We start from the raw sequence: 5,735 nt of genomic DNA on the forward strand, positions 1-5,735 counted from the left end.
AATACATTTCACAGGCTCATCAATGAATCGTAAAAAATAGATATGAATAATAATAATATAGTTTACAAACGCCTACGCCCAATTGAAAAATAAGTTTTAACATTGAAGTGATAAATGCAAATTCAAACGCAGACATGTCCAATCAGTGAGCTGTGAGTGTGATCAGCTGTGTCACATGACGAGCACGCTTGAAACATCAAGAAACGCCTATCTGTCAGCCTCTTCAGCCGTGGCTCAAATTCTGAAGTCATCCAATCAGATAGGCCCCCGCCTTGACTGTCTTTCCTATAGAAATATTTCCTCAGGTCCGCCTTTGTTTGATGTAGTTATCAACGTCATCGGAGGATTGGACTGACTAAAAGTAAGTAGAGAATAAGTAGTTATTAAAACATTACATAATCAGAGGTGGAAATAGGCAATATATACCTATATTAGAAACCAGTATTACAGTGTTACATTACTCCTTTTTATTAAGTAATTTCATATGACATTTTATGAGAAGGGGGAATGATAATTTTCCTTAGCTTAGCTTCACATTGACATTTTGGAAAACAAATAAACCTGTTTTTTCAAGCAGTTCTTTAACAAAAACATCCCTGCGCATAAATATCACGAAAACAAAATATGGCGCTTCAAAATGAATAAATTGAGAATTGTTTGATTATGCGGCTACAGCGTGTAAAGACATCAAAAAGGAAGCCTGATTCATGTTTTCCAATTGCGCACATAATACACAGAATCTGTTTGGTTTGAATCTTTTCGATGAACCTTCACAAAGCGATTCGTTTACGATTCATTGTGATTCGAAAACGGCATTTCATGTGTAGGATTTGATTATATCGTTTATTCATTATCGTCCTAAAATTGTGTATGGGTGAAAAAGGCCATTTACTTCATTAGCTAGTAATAATAATAATTGATTATTATAACAACAAGAACAATAAAAGTAATGTGAAGCGCGTCCGTCCTCGCCTGCACAGGCTGGCTTGTCAGGGAGTCAGGTTATGACGCACTTACGTAACTAGCCGCTCAACTGAATCTGTATTGTGTGCTTTGTTTTTTCACCAGCTCTTTGAAAACAAACTACTCCAGAAGGAACCGATTCGTGACGGAATGATTCAGGCTCACTCTTAGTACTTTATCAAACATGTTTTGTGCGCTTTCCTGATCAAATAAACAAAACTTAGACACGCTTTCAAGCTATTGTTCGGAGTAGCCTGTGAATTTTACCGAATAGGTCGGTGTTTTTGTTGTTGTTTGGCTTCTAAAATGTCAATTAGCATGTCTTAAAAATTCATGTTCCCAGACGCTGTTCGTGCATACTGTCATAAATATGCTGGATTGATCAAAACGATAGTGACTGCATTTTTCTTCATAAACGCGTTGTGTTTGAAAAGAGACAGAGGGAGGAGGGTTGATGCAATGTTTGTTTAAGCAGGAACCAAGCACGACCATCTTGCTCGTAATGTGTTGTGTTTCTAATGGCAGTCAGCCATCTCTATCTCGGCTCAACTACCCTTGCAAATCAGGGACGAATTCATTCCGTACAGTGTTAACTCGAAGCTTGCCGCCAGATCTGAAGAACATTATAAGCACCAGCAATGCCAGGTAAAGATATTTGCAGTAAGCATCGGATCGGTTTCGCCTGCACGGCTTTTCTCTCGGTGTGTGTGTGCGTGTGTGTGTGTGTGTTTGTATCAGTCTCGACCAGAATTCACCGCGTCTCCGTGTCTCATTGACTTAGACGCTGTCTTAACGTCTAAAAGCGACGGAGAACGTTGGCGCGCAAAGTCGTTCTTGTTCGGCTGCACGTTGAATTTGGATGGCTTTTGCTCCTGCGCGTTTGACACCGCTTTATTCTGCTACTTGTATTTGTGTATGAAGCCTCCAGATAAACCGATAACTCTAATGTCGTGTCTGAGGTCGTTGTGGCCCTGCTTGGGCTGTCGGCGACCTTTCTCGTCAGTTAACCGTCGTGTGCTCTGTCCTGTCTTGAAGGTACATTCGCGTTGCTCAGAGCTATTTGTTTCGTCCTCCTAAATTATCCTGCTTTTCTCCGTGTAATGCTGCAAAAGTGGATTACATAATTGGCTTGGAGGTTTATAAAGCGCGTGCGGAGTGACGGCAGTAATGGATAGTCTAGTTCTCGGGTTGTTTCAGTGAACTTGCTATACTCTGACGCTTTTTATTGGTATTTGTTGTTTACTTTTTTCTGTTTATCTCTTGTATACCAGCATCAGAATGGTCGTCTAGGAAGGAGGACTAGCTGTGTCTGTTCTTCGATACTTCTGACAGTATTATTTGTATAAACACGCATAATATCGTGTTGTTCTGCAGTCTCATCTGTGTGTTTTGAAGGAAACCACTGCCGTGGCCAGCTCCTCATATCCACCCTGGTTGTCCAGACTCTAGCTGTTTTTCTTGTACTGTAGGTGAGAGGAGGAATCTTGAACCCAGTAGTTATTGGAGGCTTGGATACGGTGACTCTTAATATCGCTGGAATACTGTATTTCTTGGTAAAACAACAGCCAAGTAAAACGGTAGATAGTAGGACACTAGCTTTGACTGTGGACTATGGCATGGTACATGGATGCTTGGGACTTAGGCCTCATCCTATATTTTGAAAATGAGGGCATGCTGAGATTCAAAACAAACTGTAGCACAGTTTTCTGCAGTGCAAGTCTTCACCTGCTTACACAAAAATTGAATTGAACGCCTTGTTGTCATTGTATCTGGTCCGCTCAAAAAAATTGGAAGAAATTTAAATACTTAATGTAACAATTTCTGCAACCTGACACTCAAATACCAGAACCAGACCCCAAATCTGCTAAACCATACTCTAATGCCTTTGGCTTAGCTTTCAATTTTCTAAGACACTTTTGCAAAAACGCAACACCCAGTTTTCTCATGTAACGCTTAAAAATCTATTAAAAATGACTATTATTTGAACACTGACAGAAGGATGTCAGAGATCCATGTCATTTGATTTGATGCAACAGACAAGTCCAATCAAGACCTCGGTTCACGTAAGGTCAGATCTTCACGGTTGGAGAAAGCAGGATTTCAATTTCTTGCAGTCTACAAAATATAATGGGAGAAGCTCTGAAATTGCGCTTCTACAAGACGCACTGGCAATCTGCCAGTTAAGAGAGTAGAAATAGCTCTTTTTGTTACTGTAAACGCTGCTCTTAATGACCTACCAACTGTTGTTTAAAGGACTCATTCTACAGGTGCAATAACGCAAAAATAATTCGTGCAATGAACAAGATCTGAAAGTTTATTTGACTTTATTTAATTCTATAAATTTCAGTTTGCTTGTTGATTAGTAACCACGTAAGTCATGCATTGAAACAATGTTGAAATGTTTGTCAAAACATTAGAGATTGCAGGATTGATTTGTTTTGTCCTGTACACCGCGAAGCAATGCATGCACTTGAGAATACTCCGTGATACAGCCACGATCACTAGCCCTCTGTGCTACCCAGTGGCCCGCTTGTCTGTCTGAACCAGTAGTTGAACAGGTGGCAGATTGTCATATGATGTTCTGGGTTCTTTTCTTTTATAATCAAGTGATTTAAACCGCCAAATGTTAATTGTTTAACCTAAAAGTCAAGTTACAAAATTACAAATGTATGGGTGCAGAATTACGCTAAATATTTTGCCAGAAACCTCATATGTGCTTGTTTGCTAAGGTCTCGGTATGCTATTACCTGTCAGGTGTGTGTGTGTGTAGAGAGGGAGAGTTTAAAGCCCTGTAGATCTCTCTCTCATCCTCTCATGTCATCACTCACAGATGAGCTCATTTCCTCCAGTGATGTCACTGCTATTATTAAGTTTTTTAAATCTCTGATCTCATACACACCAACTTAACACACATTAGCCAGACAGCCACACATTTTCTGAGTGTGCGGTTGTTGGAAATGAACCTGGCACACTGCATATTACTCGCTCTCTTTTAATGGTATGGGCATTATTTCCCATCATGAATAGTAATAGTCCATGTTTATTTCCAGTGAAGTGCTTTCACTTATAATAGAAATGGCTGATTTGCTGATTTAATTGTGTAAAACTACTATTTTGATCAAACCTTTTGTCAGTATGATCAAATTTAAAATTCTGTCAAAGTAAATTTTTTAGAAGCATGACTGATTTTTATTTGGCGCTTTCCATCTCATTGGTGAAGGAAAGTCAAGTGTAACGTATTGCACGCGTGTATCGTATGCACATGCAACAATAAAAATGCTGTTAGTGAGCAGTTTATGCAAATATTTATGCTTAAATTGTCCGTCTGTGGGGAAAAACATGCAGCAGGCTAGTGTCTACCTATTGCACATGAATAATACATGATCTTCTTAAATATGATCTAAAATGAAGTGTTTGATCTGTTGTCCTAAAGCATCAGGGCACTGTTCCTCTAGTGTTCACAGCAGGTATTACTGAAAACATGAGCATCTGATACAAACATGCCCGGGCATTTTGAGTTTTGATTGTTCAGATTTATTTTGCAGGTACAGGGTTTAAATAATCTGATTCAAACTGATGAATATATAAGATAGGATTGATTTTTAGGTTGTATTTTGGTTTATTGTTTTGATGTATAAAGTTATTTACAGACTTTAATATTGCTTTATAGGTTATTGGGGGAAAAACCAAACTAAAATAATATACATTTTTGTCATTTGTTATCGCTTATCAATATCAGACATGATTTCTGTATTATACATCCCCGCTTTCTGTATTTTTCTTTTAATAGAGCCAGCAGAAATGAACGGGCTGACATAGGAAAGACGCCGGGCAGCGGAGTTCCAGGGAGTGAGGGAAAGATCCAGTAGCCAATGGGCATGCAGAGAACAAATCGAACCTTCGCCGAGTACATGTGGATGGAGAACGAGGAGGAATACAACCGGCAGGTCTGTGCTAACACCGCCCTCCTAAAGACCTTTAAAGCCCACAGCTTTTCACTGGCACTCCGTGGCTCTTGAGACGCTTACATTTTTGAATCCAGTGCCGCTCCATGTTAGGTGTTGTTCTTTGTGAAATAAACTTGGACGGGAACTTTAGTCTTGTTTGTTTATACCAAGGTGGAGGAGGAATTGCTTGAGCAGGAGTTTTTGGAGCGCTGTTTTCAAGAGATGTTGGATGAGGAGGATCAGGATTGGTCTCATTCCAGAGAGGGACTCCCCTCAGTCGCAGTCAGATACAACAGCAGCTCAATGGACTTTCTGTCAGTGATGGAAACGCAGAAGAAATCTTTGTAAGTTTTAAGTCCTCATAGGCATTCAGGGCATATGCTAGGAAAAAACAACTTGTCACCCGAAAATGAAAATTATTTACTCACCCTCACATTTAGTTGAACCTGTAAGACATTTTTTTGTTGCATTTTTTTTTTTTTTTTTTACAATGAAAGTGATAGAACTGAAACTGTGTTACAGTAACAAGTAAAAACTGTATGTGTTCATTTGCTTATTAGCAATATCATACAAACACTTTCAAACACATTCAGACTGGTGATGGATGTTATATGCTTTTGTTGCAACCTGGCCAGTTGCATTTTTTTCAAATATATGAAAGCAATCATTTAACAGCAGAAGTTCTTGATTAAAAACTACATTACCTATGATTTTGAAAAGGATTCTCCATCAATCACAAAAAGTGAATGTTGACAAAGGTCATTCTTTATATATATATATATATATATATATATATATATATATATATATAGTATATATATATAT

The 5,735-nt window shown here is 38.7% G+C and overlaps 1 pseudogene; it reads left to right on the plus strand.

Annotated features, from left to right (window-relative positions):
* The first annotated feature begins 1,572 nt into the window (after nucleotides 1-1,572).
* Nucleotides 1,573-5,258, plus strand: LOC122347974 (annotated as a pseudogene).
* The last annotated feature ends 477 nt before the right edge of the window (nucleotides 5,259-5,735 follow it).

Source organism: Puntigrus tetrazona, chromosome 7 (genome assembly GCF_018831695.1).
Source record: "Puntigrus tetrazona isolate hp1 chromosome 7, ASM1883169v1, whole genome shotgun sequence".
Classification (NCBI taxonomy): Eukaryota; Metazoa; Chordata; class Actinopteri; order Cypriniformes; family Cyprinidae; genus Puntigrus; species Puntigrus tetrazona.